Raw genomic sequence first — 25,107 nt, 5'->3', positions numbered from 1 at the left:
GTCTGAAAAATGACAGAAAGCTGTTCAGTATATTTGCAGTAGTTAAACACTAAACCATACTGAAAGCCCCAGAACTTTTTTCATACTGTCACAGGTGCATATCAGGAATCACAGAATCATCTCACCATTTTTTAATTTTAAAACTGTGAGTATTCAAAAAGGCTATATTATAAATGACATGGCAACAAAAAGGACCCAAAAGACTAAGCAAACATATATAGAATTCAGTATTCTAACAAAACTCACAAAAATTAGCTGTTAACTTTACTGTTATAATAATTCTGAGTTTCATTGAAGTTAGGGAAAAATGGGAATCAAATTTAAAAATAACTATAATTACTTTGTGTGTATGTGTGTGTGCGTGTTGGAGGTCTTGGGGATCAAACCCAGGGCTTCAGGCATACTACGCAAGCCCTCTGCCATTGAGCTCTACCTCCAGTCCTAGACTTACTTTTATAAATGTAAACTCTTTTAGTTTTTCTTATTTTACTTGTTCCAATCAGTTTCAGTTTTCCCTGATGTTGTAGTCTATTTTAATCATCATCATTAAACACAAATTGACAATCAATTTAAAGACAACTAGTCATATTCTCAAAATTGCAGTTATTGCTGAGTGTTTTGACACATGCCTGTAATGCCAGTGGCTCAGAAGAATCGAAAATCTGAGGCCAAGCAGTGTAAGGTGGCCCACGCCTCCCAGTGGCTTGGGAGGCTGAGGCAGGAGGATCATGAGTTTAAAGCCAGCCTCGGCAAAAATTGAGATGCTATGCAACTCAGTGAGGCCCTGTCTCTAAATAAAATACAAAATAGGGCTGGTGATGTGGCTCAGTTTTTGAGTGCCCCCCTGAGTTCCATCCCTGGTACCCCCCCTCCAAAAAAAAAAGAAAATTTGAGGCCAGCTTTGTGGCAACTTAGTGAGAAACTGCCCCCCTTTTAAAATAAAAATTAAAAAAACGAGGGCTGAGCATATACTCAATGGTAAAGTGGGTTCAATCTCCAATACAAAAAAAGAAGAAGCAAACACTTCAGAAAAATTAAAACTAAAACTTGAGGTACTTAATATATTTGGTGTGATTGCATTTCTGTCAAGTCAAAATCACCATGCAGCTGACAGGTTAAATGAGATCAAAGTCTCAGAAGATCTCAAGGATTTGGCCTGTAGTATTGTTTACTGACTGTTGTCCAAGAGTATTTATATAAGCTGTATACCTCTATGATAGTCATTTCCCCAAATCTTACTGTATTAGTTATCTATTGTTACATGACCAGTTAGTATTTAAAGCAAAAGTAAACATGTATTTATTTTTGGTGCTGAGGATTGAACCCTAAATATTTATTTTATCACACATGTTCTGAGGGTCTGGATTTTGGGAGTGGATTGACTGGATAACTCTGCTTGGGGTATCTTACAAGGTGGCTGTGAAGATATCAGTTGGGTTTTCAGTCATCTGAAGGCTTGACTGGGCCTAAAGTGTCTGTATTCCAAAGGATCCAGATTCCAAGAATAGCTCACAAATATGGATAGCAAGCTGCTGCTGATTATTGGTGTGATGTTCAGTTCTCAGAAGACCTCTCCTTGGGGTTGCTCGAATGTCCTCATGATACTCATGATATGACAGTTGGTTCCCCTCTAAGATATTATCCAAGAGACCATAAGGCAGAAGCTACACTGTCTTTTAGGACCTACCCTTGATATTCACGCACCATGAACACAACTAAATTCCTGAAAAACACTACGGGCTACATAGGTTAGCCCAATTCAGTATGGGAGGGACTACATAAGGAAACAGGAATCATTAGGGACCATATTGGAAGGTTTGCTGGCATGTTTTTCTTTTTAAGTTACATATATTATATCAAAGGAGATTCCTAAATTCTAGGACCAGATCTTGAATAATATATCACCTTGCCAATTATCTTAACAGAAAAATGTATATCTGGGGACAGACCAAAAATTCTTTTTTATATATTTATTTTTTAGTTTTAGGGACACAATATCTTTATTTTACATTTATGTGGTGCTGAGGATCGAACCCAGTGCCTCAAGCATGCTAGGCAAGCACTCCTACCACTAAGGAACAAACCCAGCACCCCCCCCCCCAAATTCTTAAAATGGGAAAAACCAAAGAAAACGGGAGACTTTTATTGCTAAACATAATTTCAGTGGACATTTCCCTATAAAATTTCCCTATAAAACCTTTTTAATTTAAAAGAAAAATATTTACAAAACCTTGACCCTTTCCTGTATAAATTCTGTATCTGGACAATACTGTGAACTATATCCTATTACACAAAGTAATGGGGGGAAAAGCAACTTATGGTTTTAATCAGTAGAAAGAAAACAATTTGGCAACTCCCTTATGTTTGAATAGAACAAGATGAGCTGCATCATCAGTTGCCTTTAATGTACATTTTGTCCTGCTTTTGTTCAAGAATTTGGACATGATAGGGGAGGCGCCTCCTGTTTTTAGAAGAAAGTCAAGGGACAGTGGCATTTCCTGCACGAGATTAAATTCTGTAAGAACAGTTCTGAAATTTAATATAGGGTTTATATTTAACTGTTCTATATTCTTTTTCTTTTAAAATGTGGTGCTGGAGATTGAACACAGGGCCTTATGCATACTAGACAAGCACTCTACCAACAGAGCTAAAACCCCAGTCCTAACTTTTCTATATTCTGAATCAGCTTCAATGATAATGCACTTGATTGAAGAAAAAGATTTAAATGAAGCCTATAATTCATCCCATCCTTTCCGTTCATGGCAATTCCTGGGAGTACTTCTGATTATTAAGAAGAAAGAGCACGGGACATGGGAGGTTTAACAGACCTGTTTTGGTTCTACCACTAATTAGTTTTATAGCCTTGAGAAAGTTTTAACCTCTTCAGTTGAACTTTTTCCTCTGTAAACCGGTAGATAAAGACAGGAGAGGGGCTTAATCTTAATGTTTTCTTTTACTAAAAGAGGAAGACACAATCAACACTGAATACAAATTTACCCCACACAACCTCATTGCTTCACCTTCCTCGCTATTCTTTTGAAAGTCTTTAAGCTACTCCCGCATACTCTAGCTTACAATTTCTTACTGGTTCCCACCGAAGTTGTTCATTGGGTTTTTAAACTTGTGATGTTTCAAGACGGGAACGGAATCTTGTTCTTTGTGGGCTGTGAAACCGCAAGGACTCTCATCTCCAGTCTGCCATTCCTTTATAAATCCGTCTTCCCTCCTCACATGTTTACTCCTTTCCCTGGCCCTAGCTTTAGATCAGGTGGTTCTGGGGACAGCGTCAATTCGCGACATTCTGGCAGCTCTGGTTCTGAGAAGGTGATGAATCCCCCAATCTTTGACAGGGCCTCAGGATTTCAAGCCCTTCCCTTCATCTGGACTGCCTCAGTGTGTATATTCGTATCATGACAAAGCACTTCCGATTTTCCTCCTCAAAGCTCAACCTTGGACCTACAACCATGCCTCTGTAACCAAGTTAACTATTGAGCTAGAACACCCATTTGCGCCTACTATTAGTCTCAGAAGCCCTACGTCTCTTTTCAGGACAGGCAGGCAGTAGCGGCGGTGGCTGGAACTACGAAGCCCAGAATTCCTAAGCGCATGCGCGCTGCCATTGTGATGCTCCTTTCCCGGTAACTCGCCCTCTCAGGCAAACCTGAAGATAGCGGCAATTCTCCGGTGGGGGCGGAGACGCTCTCTGTCCTACTCTCCGCCCCCTTCGTGATAGGCAATGGGACCAGCCAACCGACGCTGTGGGCTCGCAAAGCGATCTCCAATCAGCACCTGTGGTGGAGAGGTGGGCGTGCGCACTGGCAGGGCAGGTGGGCTAGGCTGTGCCGGGTTGCGAAGGGGGAGAATAACGTCGGGTCGGGTCAGCGGGCGCTGCAGTAGTCGCCGCAGCGGCGATGGGAGCGGTGGGGACGAGGCGGCGGCGGCGGCGGCAGGAGGAGGAGCAGAGGCTGGCACAAGAGCAGCGGCTGGGGGCGGCCACCAGCAGCAACAACAGCAGCAGCCGCCGCCGCCGCCGCCAGTAAAGGCGGACAGTACCCGAGGGGACTACCCGGCTGGCCGGCCGGCCCGCGAAGCCGCGCTCGGGTCCCGCCGCAGTGGGCGGCGGGGGATGGGCAGGCGGCGGCGGTCCCGCCTGCTGAGGGTTGGCCCCTGCCGGTCCCGGGTCTGAGCTGGACCGGAGCCCTCAACCCGAAATCCCTGCGTCCGTCACGGCCCAGGTAGGACACACCCCCTGAACCCCCAGGGTGCCGCGGGTTAGTCCTGGGTCCCGCCCTTCCCCTGTCCGGACGCCCTCCTTCGGCCGCACCCCTCGCGGAGTGACGGACCCTGGAGACCTGGAGGAGAGTACCGGAGACTTCTAGGTCGCTCCACGCCTTGGGCTTGTGCCAATCCCGTCCCTCTCACCTCGGAGACCGTTCTGGTTCTGGCCCATTTCCCCTAGGGTTGCTGCTGCGTTTCCCCTGAGGCTTTGGGTGTTTTTACTGTACTTGGAGGGTCATTAAGCTTCGTCTGTTTCTCTGAGGGTAACCCACATATCACTTGTACTCACGCCTATTTAGGTTCCAGGACGGAACACAGAGGATTGTTAGGAAATACAAGCGTTTCTCTCCTATCCTGCCTCCCCCACTATAATGGAAGGGGGCATGGGACTGTAGACTCTCTTTGCTATATTGTAACGACAAGGAAGGCCAGGACTTTCTGATACTTAGGGTGCTGAAGTAATGACCTGAGGGATTTGCTGGTCATTCGATTTGATAAAGATGATGTTGATACCCTGAAATTCCGAGGGAGGGACAAAAGATTACACATATATGTACCGTCAAATCAGAAAAGTAAATAATCTGTACTGATGCCCGGATACTTTATCTTACAGTGAAGTTAATTTTGTTTCAGTTGTGGCTTCATTAGAGTTAAAAATGACATTGAGTTGTACTTTGCTTTGAATTAGTTGATAGATGGCAGCAATCCTGATATTAACTCGTCTCTAACCTAGTTTTAGGAATTGTTCTTTGAACGTTAAAGAGGACAGTTTTATTATACCAGGTGTTTTGATGTGAAGAGGATTTGTTACTCAATAGAAACACGTTTCTCTCTCTGTGTGTGTGTGTGTGTGTGTGTGTGTGTGTGTGTGTGTGTGTAGGAGGGTCATGTTATGAATGGGGACATGTGTATACACACACACACACAGTGTGGATCCACTGTTTGTTAACAATGTTTGGTTCTGAGCCATTAATAACAGTTGCATTGGTATATAAACATGGCTTTGCCAGGATAGACAACATAGATGTATCTGCTGTTTTTCTTTTGACCAAATGGATAGAATAACGTTGGGGGCGGGGTGGGGTGGGAGAAATGGGGAATAATTTTAAAGAACTGAGGGAGTTGAATGCTATGTATTGCTTCTTGGATTTTTAAAGAAGCCATAATGGTGACAAATATAACAATGTGACTAATCTTGGAGAATTTGTCTTAACTCTGTAATTTCAAATAACAAGTATTGAATACCTTGGATGATATTTGAATTGAAACATATTGGAAGGAATCTTTAATTTAGAGGCTTCTGTTTTCCTGTATGAAACATTTTTTTCAAGACACCAAAAGGGATGCTTGAAGCATGATTATAAATAAAAGTTTTTCTAATATTTTTTCTTTTATGATAATATTTGAAAGTGTTTTTTTTTTTCAATTTTGGAAAAAAAGTCCATAGCTTCATTAATTTAATTTGTAATGTCAGCTTGAAACAAATGGGTAGGGAGATAACTAAGAATAATATATCTTGCTCATTTTTCTCCTACTACAGTTCAGACATAATTTAGTGAATTCTTTTTTGTGTTATGGATGACTTCAGATATTTATGTCTTGACTTTCTTTTAAGTACTTCAGGAAAGCTTTATGAAGTTAGAATTCATTTGCTTTAATAAATTGAATTCAATTATGTGGAGCTTCAAATATCTTCAAATGTAATGTTACAAGCTAAACTTTTATAATTTGGACAACTTTGAGGGCATTTTACACATAAAAATGCATTAAAAATGTGTTAGTGATAGTTTGTTGTTTTTTCAAAATTTCACTTTCATGGTGGGTAGGCAATTCTTTCTTTTTTTTTTCCTTTTACCTATATTCAGGCAATTCTTCATATGCTCTACAGCTTTAAAAAGTACTATATAGGGCTGGGGTTGTGGCTTAGTGGTAGAGCGCTTGCCTAGCATCTGTGAGGCACTGGGTTCGATTCTTAGCACCACATATAAACAAATAAATAAATAAAGGTCCATCAATAACTAATAAAAATATTTTTTTAAAAAGTAATATATACAGGGCTGGGGATGTGGCTCAAGCGGTAGCGAGCTCGCCTGGCATGCATGCGGCCCAGGTTCGATCCTCAGCACCACATACCAACAAAGATGTTGTGTCCACCAATAACGAAAAAAAAAATATTAAAAAATTCTCTCTCTCTCTCACTTAAAAAAAAAAAAAGGGACACACTGCCATTTGAAAAACAGACTTATATTTAAAAAAAAAAAAAGTAATATATACAAATGACATCTTGATTGCAAGGACACCCTGAGTTAGAATGACCCACCTAAGACACTTTCAGATTTTTAATCCTCAGATACTGTTGTGAGATAATATTTGTAGCATAAAAAATTGTAATAAGGGGGGCTGGGGTTGTGGCTTAGTGGTAGAGCACTTGCTTAGCACTTGCGAGGCCTTGGGTTGGAGCCTCAGCACCACATAAAAATAAATAAAATAAAGGTATTGTGCCCAATTACAACTAAAAAAATATATTTAAAAAATTTGTAATAGGGAAAAATGTTTAATGACCACTATGAATTAGTGGGGTCTAGATTTACCAGCAAAACAAAAATAACCTTTGAGAATTAATGGGAAATATGGTGTACTTTCTTCACCACTTTTTTTTTTTTTGGTCAGTATTAGGGATTGAACGAACCCACGTGTGTTCTACCACTGAGCTACATCCCCAACCCTTTTTATTTTGAGATCTCTATAAATTGCCCGGCCTGAGTTCCAACTTCCTATCCTCCTGCCTCAGCTTCCCAAGTAAATGAAGTTACAGGATGTGTGTCTCTGTGCCCGGGCATTTTTTTTTTAATAGCGCCTATAGGGAAAAATTAATTTATAGATACGTGGTAAAGTCTTTTTAATTTGAGACCATGCTATTTACACTCTTGTTGTGTATTTTCTATTCTTGCAGGATATCTTCGAGATATATATATATATATATATATATATATATATATATATATTTTAAAAATTAAACACATTTTAGGCTATCGTACTCCCTTTTTGTTGTTTTTAGCCACACTTGTTGTAAACAGTAGTGATGGTAGTAATAGTTTTTCTTCTCAGGTTTCGGTGAACAGATCATTTTACACTGATAATACACAGTGCTTTTATACTCTATATTTAATAAAAGAGAATTTAAATTCATATGAAAAAGTTGAGTCTTTTTAGAGCTAAATTTTGGGGCAAAAGAAAAATATATATTAACTACTAAAAACAGTTTCTGTCCTCGTTAAAATTTGGTGATCTTTTAAATTGTTTTATTTACATAATGTGAATTTCTATTTTGCAAGAAAATTTCATCTTTCTAGAAGGCAATTTTTAATCAGATCTCTTGGTGCATTTTCATTTATATGACTTTAAGTTAAACATAATTATTCTTTTTGTGATTATTATTTTTCTTTCAATGCTTGATTGAACCTAGTGCTTATATATTTTTGTGAACATCTTGGACTTTTTTCCCATGATTTTTTCCATTTGCATATAATATCTTTGATGCTTTTGGGTTTTGTTTTGAGACAGGGTCTCACTATGTTGCCCAGGCTTGTCTTGAACTCCTGAACTTAAGTGATCCTCTTTCCTTAGCCTCCCAAGTGGCTAGGATTATAGGCACAGCCACCATGCTCAGATTGCTTTGGAATATTGCTAGTTGTTTTTTAAAAAATCGTTATAGAAATCTGCTTTCACTTCAGAGTAAAAACTCCCAAAGTAAAAAATTAATTGTTCTTTGAGAAAAATTTGGAGTGTAATTAATGTCTCCTGAAGAATGAGAGATAGAAAGTAGCTGCTTGGCTCTTTTTGGTTAAGCTATCAAGATAGAACCTGGCCATGTTTTGAGAGTCAATTATTTATTTAACAGGGGATTTGTGTTTTTATTGCAAATAAGAATCAGGTGATTTTTGTTGTTGTTGTTGTTTTGCTTTTGGTACTGGGGATTCAACCCTGGGGCACTTAACCACTGAGCCACATCCCCAGCCCTTTTTTTGTATTTTATTTAGAGACACTGTCTTACTGAGTTGCTTAGGGTCTTGCTAAGTTGCTGAGGCTGGCTTTAAACTCTCAATCCTCTGCCTTAGCCTCCTGAGCCATTGAAAAATCAGTATTTTTTTTTAATGTTTGAATTAGAATTTTTTTTTGCCATTGTATCTAGTTTTACTCAAATGCTTTAAAAAAATTTTTTTTTAGTTGTTGATGGACCTTTATTTTATTTATTTATATGTGGTGCTGAGAATAGAACCCTGTGCCTCACACATGCTAGGCAAGTGCTCACCGCTGAGCTACAACTCCAGCCCCACCCAAATGCTTTTTATCATGAATATTTTTATATTTGTCTTTTTTTCTGCCATTTTAAAGTAATTGCCTTTAAAAAAATGAGATTGCATAGTTCCCTTTTTGTTCTAGCTATATGATCATCTAAATACTGTATTTTGTTAATATTTGTCTGACATTTTAGTTTTTCACTTGTGTTGTATATTGTGGATTAATCTTGTACATTTCTGTTTTTTTTCCCTCTTCCTGGTGCATCAAGTGCCTCAGTTTCTAAAATATCTCAAAATAACTTTATCAACACTTTTCAATGAATGTTATGGCAAAGATAAGAAGAAACTAGGAAAAAATGAAATACCAAGAGAAAAACGTGACCCATGTCTCTTGTGAAATTTGATTTTAAAAAATAATCTGGAAGCTAAATTACATAGTAACATAGTAAACTAGATTAAGACTTCATCTGCTTGATATCCGGAGCGCTTGAAAAATTTGACGTATCCAAGACAAAAGTCTTTTAAACTTCCTTCATTCTATAAATAAATGTATCATTAGTCAGTCACCCAAGCTCAAAAATCTTGGTTCCTTGTTTCTCCTGGTTCTACCTACACTTAACCTCTTTTTTCCATTTCTACTGCTACCAACTTAAATCAGCCTCTCTGACCTTTGGAACAGTGAACTATTGACATTAACTGCATCCATCCATTCACTAAATACTTGCTAATAATCTACCTTGAAATTTTGCTAGGGTTAGAGATTCGCAGTCAGCAAGATAGAAGTGTCTTCACTGCTGAAGTTTATAGTATAGTGGAAGTGGAAATTTGTGACAAGGAATCATAAGTGTTCCAATTATTATGAAGGAAAATGTTGATGTGAGCATGTAACAGACAGACCCAAGAGACAGGGAGGTGGATTGAGGGAAGAACTTTATCAGCCAGAGATGATTCTATATACTCTGTCAGACAGATTCATAGGTTGGTGAATATATTATAGCTATAATAAATTAATAATTAAAAATAAATGGTTTTTAAACAAATTAATAAAAATTAAACTTTCATTTAATCCTAGAAAGAGCTTTAGAAAATTTTTTTCAAAATACCTGAGCACTAAATAATTTTAAAGAGTCTACTTCTTCCTCTAATATGGATTTCTACTTTGGGTTCTCCGAGGCTTCAATTGCTTGAGTACTTAATAGGATTCCTTTTTTGTTTCAGAGTCTGTTTGAACCATCTGAAGTTAGAAATAGATATTATCAATAGCCAGAGTGTATATAGTTATGAGAAAGAGATGTTCCAGGTAAGTAGTTATAATGTGTTTGTTGTTAAGAGTCCAGCAACTTATAATTAAGTGAATAATTATTGAATATTGAATATATAATAACTAAATATCTATACATTAAAAAAATACGTTTGTAAATTAGAAAACCTATCTTACCATATACTGGCACCTAATTTTTGGTCTAGAAATTGAGATTAATATAACCACTACCTCTTAAATTGATAAAGGCTTATTAAACAAATGAATATAAACTGTTAGTTGTGCATCCAGATGAGTTTTTAATCTATTTATGTCTCTATTATGTCATAAGACCTTAAATTAATTAACTTCTTTTTGCCTCAGTTTTGCTAATTTTAAGTACTTAAAATCTTATTTCAAAAGGTCATTACAGAGAAGGTTCTATGATATTTCTTTGTCTTATTGGGAGGATCATAGACATTATGCTTTGCTTGGTTAATTTGGTTATAGTAGATTTTACTCAAAGAATGCTCTTGGGCTGGGGCTGTAGCTCAGTGGTGGAGTGCTTGCCTCACATGTGAGGCACTGGGTTCTATCCTCAGCACCACATAAAAAGAAATAAAGATTGTGTCCAACTACAACTAAAAAAAATAAAAATAAAGAATGCTCTTATTTAGTGTTTTCCTTACAATCTGGCCATGTAAGTTACACTGTACTTTCTATAAGAAAAGAATTTGTTTATGTATTGTTAGTGTTGTAGCCAGGGAGAACTAGGTTGTTTACACTTTGATTCTGTTGTCAGTAACTGTAACCATACTGACTTGTAAAGTTCCTTTTCGCATTTTTTTTTGTCCTAGATATTGAACCCAGAAATGCTTTGCTACAGAGCTACATCTCTACCCTTTCCCCTTTTAAATTTTATTTTGAAATAGGATCTTGCTAAGTTGCTGGGGTCTCGCTAAATTGCTGCCTCAAACTGTGTGCTTCAGCCTTATGAGTGGGATTACAAAAGTGTGCAACCATGCCTGGCTCTCTTCACTTTTTTTTGGTACCATGGATTGAACCCAGGGGTACTTAACCACTGAGCCACATCCTCAGCCCCTTTTATTTTTTATTTTGAGACACTGAGTTGCTTAGGGCCTTGCTAAATAGCTGAGACTGGCTTTGAACTTGAGATCTTCCTACTTCAGCCTTCTGAGCCACTTTGATGCATGTGCCACTGTGTCTGGCTCTCTCCACTTTTTTTTTTTTTTTAATATTTTTATTAGTTGTTGGCGGACTTTTATTGTATTTATTTTATGTGGTGCTGAGAATCAAACCCAGAGCCTCACACATGCTAGGCAAGTGCTCTACCACTGAGCCACACCCCAGCACCTCTATTCACTTTTTTTAAATTCTTTTTTATTAATTAAATTATTTATTTTAATTAGGTATATATGACAGCAGAATGCATTTTGATTCATTGTACACAATTGCAGCACAAATTTTCATTTCTCTGGTTGTACATGATGTAGTATCACACATATGTGCAATCATACATGTACCTAGGGTAATGATGCCCATCTCATTCCACCATTTTTCCTGCCCCCATATCCCCTCCTCACCCCTCCCTACTCTTTGCCCAAAGTTCCTCCATTTTTCCCATGGGAACCACCCCTCCCCCATTATGGATCAGCATCCACTAATCACTCTATTCACTTTTAATAGATATGTTACTTTCTTGGATTTATTTATTGGGCTCAGAGAGATAGATTCTGTGCTTCCAGAAGTGTAATTTGCCTCCTGTGAAAGTTTAGAAGGAACAGTTTCAGTGTGAGTGGGGACTGAATTTTCATTCTCCTTTGCTATTATGTCGTCTTACTTTTTTTTTTTTTTGGTACTGGGGAGTGAATCCAGGGGCACTCAACCACTGAGCCACACCCCCGGCCCTTTTTTGTATTTTATTTAGAGACAGAGTCTCACTGAGTAACTTAGGACCTTGCTAAGTTGCTGAGGCTAGCTTTGAACCTGTGATCCTTCTGCCTTAGCCTCCTGCACTGTTGGGATTACAGGTGTTCTTACTAACTCTTGAGAGGGCTTCTTGCTATGAGGTAAAAACAAAGACAAACTGCCACTGGGTTTATCCTATACTAGAACCTTATTTTTGCTGCTTATATAATAGATGCTTTAAAAACTTAGCTGGCATACAGTTTTTGTAAACTTGTATTTATATCTAATCATGTTTTATTTTAAAAAAAACAATTTAGTTAATTTTTATAATTCAGAAAGTGTAATATTTTGACTTTTGAGATATATGAGATAGCCATCCTGTATCTCATTTAGTTTTATGTTTTTCATTAAGTTTGAAAAAAATTTAGTCATTTCTTCTGCCCCCACCCCCAGTATGGTATTTATTTGGGCCCAATAAATGTATTCAGAAGGTAAAATAATCTATTACAAATGGAAATATACTTTTAAAGACAGTGTGGTTACAAAAATGACATAATAAAATAATAAACAGGTTACCAAATAAAAGGGTAAGTGAGCTCTTTTTTTCACTCCTTCTGGTCTCTTTACATATATGTTAGCCCTTGCTGTTATTCCACAGCTTACTAATTCTCTTTTCATTTGTTTTTCTTTTTTTCCCTCTGTATGTTCATTTTGTATATCTTCAAATTATTAATCTTTTCTTCTCCACTGGCTACTCTAATGCTAATTCTGATATCTTCAAATTATTAATCTTTTCTTCTCCACTGGCTACTCTAATGCTAATTCTGTCCAGTATATTTTTTCCAGTGTATTTTTCATCTCAGATGAATTCTTTCTACCTCTAGAAAATGTTATGTGCTAGATTTTAAAAATAATTTAAATATTTTGGAATTTGTTTGGGGATATAGTTACTTGAAAATAGTTTTGTGCATTCAAGGTCCTAGATATTTAAAGGTCTTTTTCACTCTGGCAAGTGAGTATACAAACTATTGATTATCATATCAGCATCAAGAATGATTCTGCCTGCCCTTTCCAGTGGTTCTTTCCTTGGCGTTAACTGCTTCCTTTGTCTTTTTTTTTTTTTTTTTAAAGAGAGAGTGAGAGAGGAGAGAGAGAGAGAGAGAGAGAGAGAGAGAGAGAGAGAGAGAATTTTTTTTTAATATTTATTTTTTTTTTAGTTCTTGGGCACAACATCTTTGTTGGTGTGTGGTGCTGAGGATCGAACCCGGGCCGCACGCATGCCAGGCGAGCGCACTACCGCTTGAGCCACATCCCCAGCCCTTCCTTTGTCTTTTTTAAAAAATTTTTTGTGGTGCTGGGGATTGAATTCAGGGCCTTGCACATGCAAGGCAAACACTGTACCACTGAGCTACACACCCAGCTTAACTGTTTCCTTACAAGGTGAATTTATAAGTACTCCTCTAAAGTCTCATGGAGAACTGGGTATATATAGATCTCCAGAGCTTGCTATCTGTGCAGTTCTCTTGCAAACTTTAGCTTCCTTGGCCTCCCCATACCTCTTAACTCTCTCAAATAACTGAGACATGTGGGTCCTGTTTGTGTTTTCCATTCCTGTGTTATACCTTAGAAACTTTCTTGCAGTGACCTGGGGCAATCATAGCGCTTACTTCATTAATTTCCCTTCTCTCATGGATCCTTGTGCTGTGCTGCCTATTACCTAGTGTCTGAAATCCATTGTTTTTATGTGTTTTGTCTAGTTTTTTTTTTTTTTTTCTAGTTGTTTAAGATGGGAGGCTAAATTTGGTTCCTATTACTCTCTGGTGGCCAGGAGCTCAAGTAGTGGGGTAGGTATATTTAGATCTCAAAAGGGAGTCATATTTCTCACTTACACTATCACTAGAAATATGTGTATTTTGTGCCCAATATAGCTTCAAGTATATTTTCATTACCTTTAGATACATCATAAGCTTTTTATATTAATGATTCTAAGTCTATACTCATTGAGATTAAAATTATGGGATAAAAATAATTTCTTATATTTTTCTATTGAAGAGCAGAAACATACATAGACTTAAAACCATGGTAGTTATTTAATCAGTTTATTACTTCAGTCTGTTGAAATAGTAGCAATAGTCTTCTAACTGAACTTTTACTTGAACTATAATCCCCTTGCCCTCTGAAACAGAAAGAAGTTCATGCTCTTCTTAGTCTGATTATTATCTAAATTCAGTTTACCTTTGAGGACTATGTATTTTTTAATATTTATTTTTTAGTTATAGGTGGATGAATATCTTTATTTTTTTATGTGGTGCTGAGGAACAAAACCAGTGTTTCACGCATGCTAGGTCTGCGCTCTACCTCTGAGCCACAACCCCAGCCCCAACTATGTATTTTTTTTAATACTTTCATTTTATTTATTTATGTGTTGCTGAGGATCAAACCCAGTGCCCTACGCATGCGAGACAAGCGTTCTGCAAATACTAAGCTACAATCCCAGCCTGAGGACTATGTATTCTTTCTTCCAATAAGAACTATTTTTCCATTTGGAACATTCTGATCATCTTTCCATGCACTTGTATATTATGCTCATTTATTCTTCTATGCCTTTGCTTCACTCCTGAATCAGTTAGCTAACTTTTACTGTGAAACAAACTATCCCAAAATTTAGAGTGTAAAACAATGATTGTTTAGTACTTAACAATTTTATGGGTTGGTGATTTAACTGGGCTCACCTGAATAGTTCTTTTGTCTTATCTGGGCTCACTTTTGTGAGGCAGTCAGCTAGTATGTTAGCCTTCTGTCACTGTGAAAAAATACCTGAGAAAAACAACTTAAAGGAGGAAAGATTTATTTTGGCTCACAGTTTCAGAAGTGTCAGTGTTTTGTCAGTTGACTCCATTGTTTCTGGGCAGTAAATGCATTATAGTGGAAGGGTGAGGCAAAGCAAAGCTGCTTACCTCATAGCATCCAGGAAGCAAAAAGAAAGGTGGAGGGAAGGAGGAGGAAGAGGAGGATGATGACAAGATAAAGTACCCAAGGCACACCCCCAGGGACCTACTCCTTTCAACTAGGACCTACCTCCTAAAATTTCTACCATTTCCCAGTAGTCCATTTAGCTATGAATCTATCAGTGGATTAATCCATTGATGAGCTTTGAGTCCTCATGATCCCAATAACTTCCCAAAAGTCCTACCTCTGAACATTATTTTGGGGGGACTACACCTTCAACACGTGGGCCTTTGTGGCATGGGGGTGGGGTGGGGTATGTGAAGTGGATTACAGATCCAAACCATAATAGGGTTTCTTCTTCTGAACCTGGTTTTGAAAACCTGCAAAGGAAGCCAAGCCCAGTGCATAAGTGCTTTTCAAGTTTCTGGGTCATGTTTGCTAATATCCCACGCGGACCAAAGCAAGTCACGTGGCCAACTCATTTCAGGGATGGAAAAACTATCTATTGATGGGCGGTAGAACAAGGTCACATTACAAAAAGATATGCATACAAGGATGGGAAAAATGTGTTGCTATGTTGCAGTTTACCTAACATCCTCCACAAATCCTATTCACCTTATCTAATATGGTAGATTATGATTATCTTACCCCACATTAACCTCTTTTGTTTTGATTTGCCCTTACAGTTTGATGTTGGTTAACTTTTTAAACATTTTTAACCTATTATACAGAGAATTGCTATTAATTTCTATTTTTGTATTATGTAACCTATATCAAAAAAGTATTTTGGAAATACTGGTTTAACTTTTCTTCTTTAACCTGCTTGTTAGCTCGGGACACCACTGTGTATTATATTTCTTTTTACTCTTCTGTTTTCATTGCAATTTACTGAAGAGAGTATACATTGAGTTTTTTCATTAACTCTCAGTTATTTGCCAGAGGACTGTGTAATTTCCTTAAATTATATGAGAGGTAAAATACATAATATTCGTTGAAAGATTTTTCTACATATTAGGAACACAAAGATGAGGACTGGGGATGTAGCTCAGTGGTAGAGGCTTGCCCAATATAAGTTGAAGTGAATAAGTAGATACTCTTGACCTTAAGAAATTTATAGTCTGTTGGGAAGATAGTGTAAATGGTATGCTTGTTTCTAAGGCTTTCTCTGCTCTGAACCTAAATTTCTTCCCCTTGCTCAACTCATAGATTAGCTGTTTTTTTACCATTGTATAGAAGGGACACTCTCCTGTCTCTTACACTTCTAGATTATTGTTGCCTAACCTATTTTGTGTCTGGATTTTTTCACCTCTTCTTTATATTAGTATTATCTGCTACTGTTCTTTTTTTATATATATTTATTTTTTAGTTGTAGTTGGACACAATAACTTTATTTTATTTATTTATTTTTATCTTGTGCGAAACCAGGGCCTCACATGTGCCAGGCGAGTGCTGTGCCACTGTGTCACAACCCCAGCTCTGCTACTGTTCTTTTTATGAAAACTGTTAATCATAGAGTACAAAAACGTGTGTGTAGTTTAAAGAATAATTACAAAGCCAAGTGTTCAAGAAAGAGAACATTGCTAGCATCTCAGAAGCCTGTTCCTGTTCTCAACTACCTTCTTTACCCCAAAGTTGTCGTTTTTTTATAATAATCATATCTTTAATTTTCTTTATAAACTTCTACCTGTATTTGCATTGCTATTTAATATAGTTGGGTTGTAACTTAGTGTTTTTTGAGTAGTGCTGGAGATTGAACACAGGGCCTTGCACATGCTAGGCAGGTGCACTAACTAACACTGAGCCACATCTTTAACTCTTGTAACTTATTTTTTTAATGTGGTTTTGCATTACTTTTATGTTTTTTATTTTTGGTTATAGATTGATTTAGTACCTTTATTTTATTTATTTTTATGTGGTGCTGAGAATCAAACCTAGTGCCTCACACATGCTAGGCAAGTACTCTATCACTGTGCCACAACCTCACAACCCCCTTGGAATTTATTTTTGAACTTTATATAAAAGGACTCATATTGTATGAATAATTTTGCCTTGCTTGATTTTTTAAAAATTACAGTTCTGGAGGTTATTTGTGAGACTCATTCATATAGTTCAGTTGTAGTAGTATTAGTTTTTGTGGCAGATAGGATAATGGCCCCCAGAGATGTTCACTTCCTAATCCCTGAAACCTGCGAATAAGTTACTTCATATGGCAAAAGGGACTGAGTATGTGTGAATAAATTAAGGTTATTGAGAGGAGAGGATTTTTCTTGATTATCCAGGTGGATCCAGTGTGGTCACAGGGAAGTGTACATTTTGTCGAAGAGAAATAAGGAGACGTGACTGTGTGTGTATGTGTGTGTGTCAGAGAGGAGAGGGAGGAAGGGAGAGAGATTGAGATTTGAAGATGTTACATTAACTGGCTTTAAAGATGAAGGATGGGACCATGAGCCAAAGAAAATTCAGGCAGCTTCTAGAGTTGGAAAAGGTGAGGAAATGAATTTTCCATTGAGCCTCTGGAGGAAATGTAGTCTTGCTTACAAATTTATTTTTAACTCAATTAAAGTCTGGACTTCTGACCTCCAGAACTGTAAGATTATAAATTTGTGTTGTATTTGTCATGGAAGCAATAGGAAACTAACAAAATTTTCTGCTGAATGAATGTACTACATTTCATCCATTCTTCTCTTGCTGGCCATTTAGGTTGTTTATGGACAGTGTGACTATGAATATTCTTGTTTCCATTTCCTGGTGCACATGGGAGATGAGATATTGGGTCACAGAGTATGCATATCTTCCGCTTTATAACACAAAATTGCATAGCAACACTAGTGGTATAAAAGAGTTCTCACTTTTTTAAAAAAAACTTATATTTTTGATATTAGCTATGATAATACTCTCCTTTATGTAAGTGGATAATTCAAAGTTTGCTTCAAGTCAAAACACATTTGGGAACTAACTTATGCTTTCTTCAATGTAGAGATGGCATTGGTTTATTTTTATTTCCTTTTGATCAACTAAGTTTTGTACTAACTTTAAAAACAAAATTATAACAATGAAAATGTTATAATTTGTGATTACAGTTGTAGAATAATAATTTTCTCCTTCTGACAAAAGCATTTTTATGTAATTTTGGTAAGTAGTAGTTATTTAATAGGTTCAATTCTGGATCTCCATGTAAATATCATTTCCTTTCATTAGTATTCAAACAGTACAGGTACTGTTTTGGACAGTATTATGTCTGTGAATGTGACTATTTCTCCTGTTGGTTAAGACTAGACTACCTTATTCAAATCCTGGTTATTGGGCCTGTCATCTAACTTCTCTGTGCCTCATTTTCCTCGTCTATTAAAAAAAAGGATAACAATAGTAGCTAAAGATTTAAAATATTAATATGTAATATATATGTGTGAATATATATGTGTGTGTGTGTACTTATTACAGTGCCTAGCACACTGTGCTCAACAAATGTTAGTCATTATTTATGTCATCTTTAACAAACCTATTAAGTCTCAAGTTTTTAAATTAATTTCATGAAATTAATTATTTACAAGTTACTATAAATGGCATATTTGTTGCTCAATTTAGGTTTTTATAGGTGTTACACATCTGGGACAATGGGACAAAATTTATTAATTTTTATTTTGTGAAGCATCTCTGAAGTTAGAAGATAGTAAATTTACTGTGGTATTATGTTAATTTTTCAGACAATACTTTTATAGGGAGTTCTCTTTTTTAAGAAAATATTGTTTTAGTTGTAGATAGACACATATCTTTGTTTTTTAATTTAATTTAATTTAATTTTTAAAAAAATTTTTTTAGAGAGAAGAGAGAGAATTTTTTTTTAATATTTATTTTTTAGTTTTTCGGCGAACACAACATCTTTGTTTGTATGTGGTGCTGAGGATCGAACCCGGGCCGCACGCATGCCAGATGAGCGCGCTACCGCTTGAGCCAAATCCCAAGCCCTTAATTTTATTTTTATATGGCGCTGAGGATCGAACCCAGTGGCTCACACATGTGAGGAGGCAAGTGCTCTACCACTGAGCCATAGCCCCAGCCCCTATAGGGAGTTCTCTTTATAGTTTTCTTGTCTCATTTAATCTAGTTTGTTTATTTGTTTTTGCAGTGCTGCATATCAATCCTAGGGCTTCATGCATTTTAGGCAAAGGCTATACCACTAAGCTATATTCCCATCCTGGTTTATGTTTTTTGACATTCTTATATAATTTTTGGGAGGGTGTGCTGAGATACATCCTCAAACCTTTTTACTTTTTATTTTGAGACAGGGTCTAAGATGCCCAGGTTGGGCTGGGGTTGTGGCTCAAGTGTTAGAGTACTCGCCTAGCATGTGTGAGGAGCTGGGTTCTATCCTCAGCACCACATAAAAATAAATTAAAGATCCACCTAAAACTAAAAAATAAATGTTACAAAAAAATGCCCAGGCTGTCATTCAACTTGTGATCCTCCTGCCTCAGCCTCCCGAATTGCTGGGATTGCACGTGTGCATACCATTCCTGGTTCTTATATAATTTTTTAAACATTTCCCTTTGTGCCTGTTATCATTTTTGCTGTTGTTGCTGTTGTTCTCCCTTTATCTTTTTCTTTCAGGATCCCAGCTATCAACTGCGGGGGTTGGGGGCCTCCCAGCATATGGAGGTGGCCTGTTAGTTGGACATTTACATCCTTTGGTGATAGAAAGGTGTTAGTAGCAGTCTCCTGTAGAGGTGGCGCTGTTGGTTGGACCCTTACACCCTCTAGTGATAGAAAGGTGTTAGTAGCAGTCTCCTGTTGTAACTTTTCCCCTGATGGCTTTTTCTGCTCTAAACTTTCTTCCTCTGTCTGACTAGTTCGAGAGACCTTCTCTTTTACTTGAATCTTTTCCTCTGTCTGACTAGCTCGAGAGACCTTCTCTTTTACTTGAATCTTTTCCTCTGTCTGACTAACTTGAGAGACCTTCTCTTTTACTTGAATCTTTATCTTTCTGTTGTATGTATATATGTGAATCTATGTGACTTAAATTATGTGTAGTTTAAGGTCTCATTTTGAGCTGATTAATTAACTTCACCAAATACCTATTGATTTACTGCTATGCATAATAATTGGTATGGCAGAAGATATAATGATTGTGATATGGTCTTCTTATTAAAGGTGTTTGTAGTGTAGGGTATTGTCAGTGTTTGCTTATTAATTCTTGCCTATGTTCTTCATAGCCTTTTTCTATCTAGCAAATGTTCAAGTGATTTTTTCACCACATGTTATTTTATATTTACAAGTTGAATCTCTATTTAACTTGTTCTGTCCATATTTTGATCCTCTTAGGGTCTGTTTTGGTAACATCTCCAGATTTAGCGTCATTGACAGAATTCATTAGTATGGTATTTACTCCCTACTTTAAGTTATTAGTTGTACTGAAAAAAGGAATCCAAGTGATTATTATTTTTGAAAATATTTTTAGTTGTAGTTGGACACAATACTTATTTTTATTTTATTTATTTTTTATGTGGTGCTGAAGATCGAACCCAGGGCCTTCCATGTGCTAGGCAAGTGCTCTGCCGCTGAGCCACAACCCCAGCCCCTCAAGTGATTATTGACAGCACTGATTTTGCAACCAAGTTACATTAATTTTTTAGGTATAATCCATGATTTAGAATAAAAAGGGTACGGGTACCTGTAGTCACATACAACTTTGAGAAACTAATGTCCCATGCCCTGGTGATTAGTTATCTATATTATGGTATATTATCCAAAACTCAGTGTTTTAAAACAACATTTATTATCTTTCAGTCTTTGTGAGCCATGATTTTGGGTGTAATTCAAGTTTGTACTCTGTATCAGGATCATCTACATACTGCAAAGTAGTCTACAGCCATCACAAAACTAAACTGAGGAAGGATCTCTTTCCAAGTTCATTTTGATAGTGGTTGGCAGGATTCAATTTCTGTGAGTTATTGAACTAAGTGCCTTAGTTTCTGGCTAGTGTGGATACCTGATATAAGCAGAATCATATACTATTCTAGCAGAAGCTGCCTGAGTTCTTTGCCATGTGGGTTTTTAATGGGGCAAAATGGCTGTTGAGGGCCACAGCTGAGTCTAGATGATGCATGGCATTTTTGCCAGAAATAGTGGTTGAGAGGTGACGCCAGCGAGTTCTCGCGGAGTTCCCGTTGAGTTTCAGTTGAGCTCTCGGGGGGATTCCCGGAGAGTTCCCATTGGTTGGGGAAGTGCCGGAGGAGGGATATTTCTAGTTGCTGGTTCCTGGACGAGCCTCGTAGTGTTCGAGAGAATTCCTGGGGAGCGTGTGTGGAGTGTGCTGGTGGAGTTCAGAAATAAAGTTTGTTCCTGCTTCAGTGGCTTGTGATTTGTGCCCAGCCAGACTGCGGCATTTGGCGGCCTGTGCGGGGGAACGCCTGAAGCTCGGGGGTAAGTGAAATTGCTCACCCCTAAGGGAAGGTGAGAGAATGGGTGACCATTTCAAAAAACAATGCGTTCTTGTTTTGATTTGTTTTGGTTTTGTTTCAAGCTGCCTATCCCTAGAACTTTCTTAGGCAAACTGGGAAAAATGGTTGGCTCAAGGTTTGAAGTTATTTACCCCTGAGGAAGAGATAGAAATAGACCACAAATGCACATGTCAAGAAAATAGGAAAATTGATACAACGATTTTTTGTTCCGTTTTTGTTTCATTCTGTTTCGGTTTTGTTTTGTGTTATCTTATTGGGTTGCATTATCTTTATAGTAGATTAGAAATTAGTAAAAAACAAACTGAAAGAGTGTTAAGTAAATTGTTAGAGGTTCAGACCATGGAGAAAGACATTTTAGATCAAGCAAAAGAGAAGGTCTCTCGAGCTAGTCAGAGGAAGAAAATTTAAAGGAAAAGGGGCTATTAGGGAAAAAGCTACAACAGGAGGCTGCTACTAACACCGTTCTATCACCAGAGTGTGTAATTCAACCAACAGCTCCACCTATAGAGACAGCTGAGTGGCCCTCAACCCCCATAGTTGATAGATGGCATCCTGAGACAGGACCTCAAAGATTAGCATGCTCTGTACTTGAGCAGGCAGGAGGGCAGCGAATTCACTGTGCTTTAGATTTCAAAACAGTGAAGCAGTTAAAGGAGGCTGTAACAACCTATGGTCCTCAAGCACCATTCACTATAAGCATGGTCGAATCCATTACCAACTTGGACATGACGCCAGCAGATTGGGCTAGCATGTGTAAATCTGTGCTAAATGGAGGACAATATTTGTTATGGAAGGTTGCCAATGAGGAATTTTGCATGGAGACAGCTAGGCGAAATGCAGCAGCAGGTTACCCTCAAAGAAATCTAGATATGTTGTTAGGAAAAGGACCTTATGAGGGTCAACAGCAACAAATTGAATATGATCCTGCTATATATGCACAAATTGCTGCAGATGCAGTTAGGGCATGGAAGACTTTACAAGGACATGGAGATTTACAAGGTCAGTTATCTAAGGTAATACAGGGAGCTAATGAACCTTATGCTGAATATGTAGATAGACTTATTCAAACAGCTACCAGAGTTTTTGGGGATACAGAACAAGCAATGCCATTAATTAAACAACTGGCTTATGACCAAGCAAATCGTTGGTGCAGAGAGGTCATTAGACCATGGAAACATGGAGATTTAAACACATATATTAAATTATGTAGAGACATTAATGAACAAGGGCAAGTCTTGGTAGCTGCAGTACAACAGGCTTTAGATGCCAGGCCAAAAACATGCTACAATTGTGAACAAACAGGACATTTTAAAAGGAATTGCCTCATAGGAGGAGGGTTTAACAAAACTAGGTATCAAAGGAATAGAATACCGGGTATTTGCCCACGATCCCGTAGAGAGAGACATTGGGGCTAATGAATGCTGTTCTGAAACCACCATAGAGGGTACTCTATTATCAAAAAATGGACAAGGACCAGGTGTTTACCCACGATATCGTGGAGAAAGGCATTGGGCTCCATTGCCAAAAAACAGACAGGGGGCACAATGTTCCGGGAATCCCTGTGAGAGCTCAACTGGAACTCAATGGGAACTCTGCGAGAACTCGCTGGCGTCACCTCTCAACCACTACTTCTGGCAAAAATACCATGTGTCATCCCGACTTGGCTGTGGCCCTCAACAAATGGGATTCTAGACCCTTCCCTTATTGTACAGTTCCTAACTGGCATAGGTCCAAGATTTATTTCAATTGAGTTTTTTTTAAAAAAATATTTATTTATTTTTTTTTAGTTTTCAGCGGACTCAACATCTTTGTATGTGGTGCTCAGGATCGAACCCGGGCCACACGCATGCCAGGCGAGCGCGCTACTGCTTGAGCCACATCCCCAGCCCGAGTTTTTTTTTTTTTTTAATATTTTTTAGTTGTAGATGGACACGATACCTTTATTTTATTTATTTATTTTTGTGTGGTGCTGAACCCATGCCTCACATATGCCAGGAAAGCGCTCTACAACCCCAGCCCCTATTTTAGTGTTGTGAAGGCTATCCAGCATATCATTTTGTTCCATGATATTTCCACTAACAAGTTAGAGTGAAATAGTGATCAACTATTTATCTTTTATAATTACATCTGAGTACTTAGTAATCTTATTTAAAATTCAAACTTCCTGGGGCTGGGTTTGTAGCTCAGTGGTAGAGCACTTGCCTCACATGTACAAGGCCCTGGGTTCGATCCTCAGCACCATATAAAAATAAATAAATAAAGGTATTGTTTAAAAAAAATTCAAACTTCCTTTTTATTGTGGTAAAGTATATATAAGATTTACCATTTTAGCCATTTTCAGTGAATATTTCGTTGATATTAAGTGCATTCACATTGTTGTCTAACTGTCACCATCATTCATCTCCAGAACTTATTCATCTTTCCAAATGGAAACTCCTTATATTAAACATTAACTTCCCATTCCTTTTCCCTGTAGCCCTCTGCAGCCGCCATTCTACTTTGTTTATGGACTTCACTGTTCTAGGTATCTATTATGTGTGGAATCATTAACATTTGCCCTTTTGTTCTGGCTTATTTCACTTAGCATGATGTCTTCAGTGGTTTTATCCATGTTGTAGCATGCTTGAGAATTCCCTCCCACTTTTTATTTTATTTTTTTTTGAGGTGCTAATAATCAAACCTAATGTGCTCTACCACTGAGCTTCATCCCCAACCCTTTTTTTTTTTTTTCAGTCAGGTTGTTGCTGAATTGCCCTGGTTGGCTTTGAACTTGCCATTGAACTTGCCATCCTCCTGCCTCAGCCTTCTGAGTCACTGGGGTTACAGGCATATGTCACTGTGTCTGGGAAACCCAGGGCCTTCTGCATGCTAGGCAAGCAGTTCAATCACTGAGCTACATCTCTACCAACTCCTTCCTTTTTTTCTTTTTTTTTTTTTTTAAAGAGAGAGTGAGAGAGAGAGAGAGAATTTTGATATTTATTTTTTAGTATTTGGCGGACACAACATCTTTGTTTGTACGTGGTGCTGAGGATCGAACCCGGGCCGCACACATGCCAGGCGAGCGCGCTACTGCTGGAGCCACATCCCCAGCCCAACTCCTTCCTTTTTAAGATTGAATAATATTCCATTGTTTGCATATACCACATTTGCTTATCATTCATCTGCTGATGAACCTTGGTTTGCTTAATTTTTTTTTTGTAAATGGACATTTATTTATTTATTTGGTGCTGAGGATTGAACACCACAGGGCTTTGGGCATTCAAGGCAAGCATTCTACCTACTGAGCTACATATTTATATGTAGCTGAGAATCGAACCCAGTGCCTCACACATGCTAGGCAAGTGCTCTATCACTGAGCCACAACCCTAACCCCTCCTGGAGCCTTTTGATCTACTCCAATTTGGAATGTTGTTTTGCTGGCCTGTTATATAGCTGTCATCTTGAACTCTCCCTTTACAATAATATTATTCAGGAGATTTTATTATTATTAGTTTTTACTCTTATGGTGGATTCTTTTCTGCTGTGCTCTCATTTAATTTAATTTCTCCCTCCCTCCCTCTCTCTCTCCCTCCCTTCCTCCCTCTCTTCCTCCCTCTCTTCCTCCTTTCCTATTTTTTTGTGGCACTGGGAATTGAACAGGGATGTTCTACAACTGAGCTCTAATAACCTCAACCCTTTTTTAAAAATATTTTTTTAGTTGTAGGTGAACACAATATCTTTATTTATTTTTATGTGGTGGTAAGGATTGAACCCAGTGCCTCACACGTGCGAGGCAAGTGCTCTACAACTAAGCTACAGCCCCAGCCCAACCCTAGCCTCTTTTCTGTTTTGAGACAGGGGCTTGCTAAGTTGTCCAGACTGGCATTGAACTTGGAATCTTCCTGCCTCAACCTCCTGGGTTGCTAGGATTATAGGAATGTGCCACTGCACCTGGCTTCCCATGTGGTTTGCT

The 25,107-nt window shown here is 37.9% G+C and overlaps 1 protein-coding gene across 3 annotated transcripts in view; it reads left to right on the top strand.

The window, feature by feature from the left end:
* The first annotated feature begins 3,904 nt into the window (after positions 1-3,904).
* Positions 3,905-25,107, top strand: part of Ttbk2 (tau tubulin kinase 2) — a 141,104-nt gene continuing 119,901 nt past the window's right edge. The window contains exon 1 of one of the 3 annotated variants that reach the window (XM_026390552.2): positions 3,905-4,235. The gene's annotated coding sequence lies outside the window, so the exon portion shown is untranslated. Of the gene's footprint in view, positions 4,236-23,647; positions 23,680-25,107 lie in introns of those variants that run through there. The other 2 variants (XM_026390544.2, XM_026390566.2) reach the window with 2 other exon arrangements.

This window comes from Urocitellus parryii, chromosome 6 (assembly GCF_045843805.1).
Source record: "Urocitellus parryii isolate mUroPar1 chromosome 6, mUroPar1.hap1, whole genome shotgun sequence".
NCBI classification, from domain to species: domain Eukaryota; kingdom Metazoa; phylum Chordata; class Mammalia; order Rodentia; family Sciuridae; genus Urocitellus; species Urocitellus parryii.
Note: the sequence above shows the minus strand (reverse complement) of the source record. Positions and strands in the feature narration are given on the sequence as shown.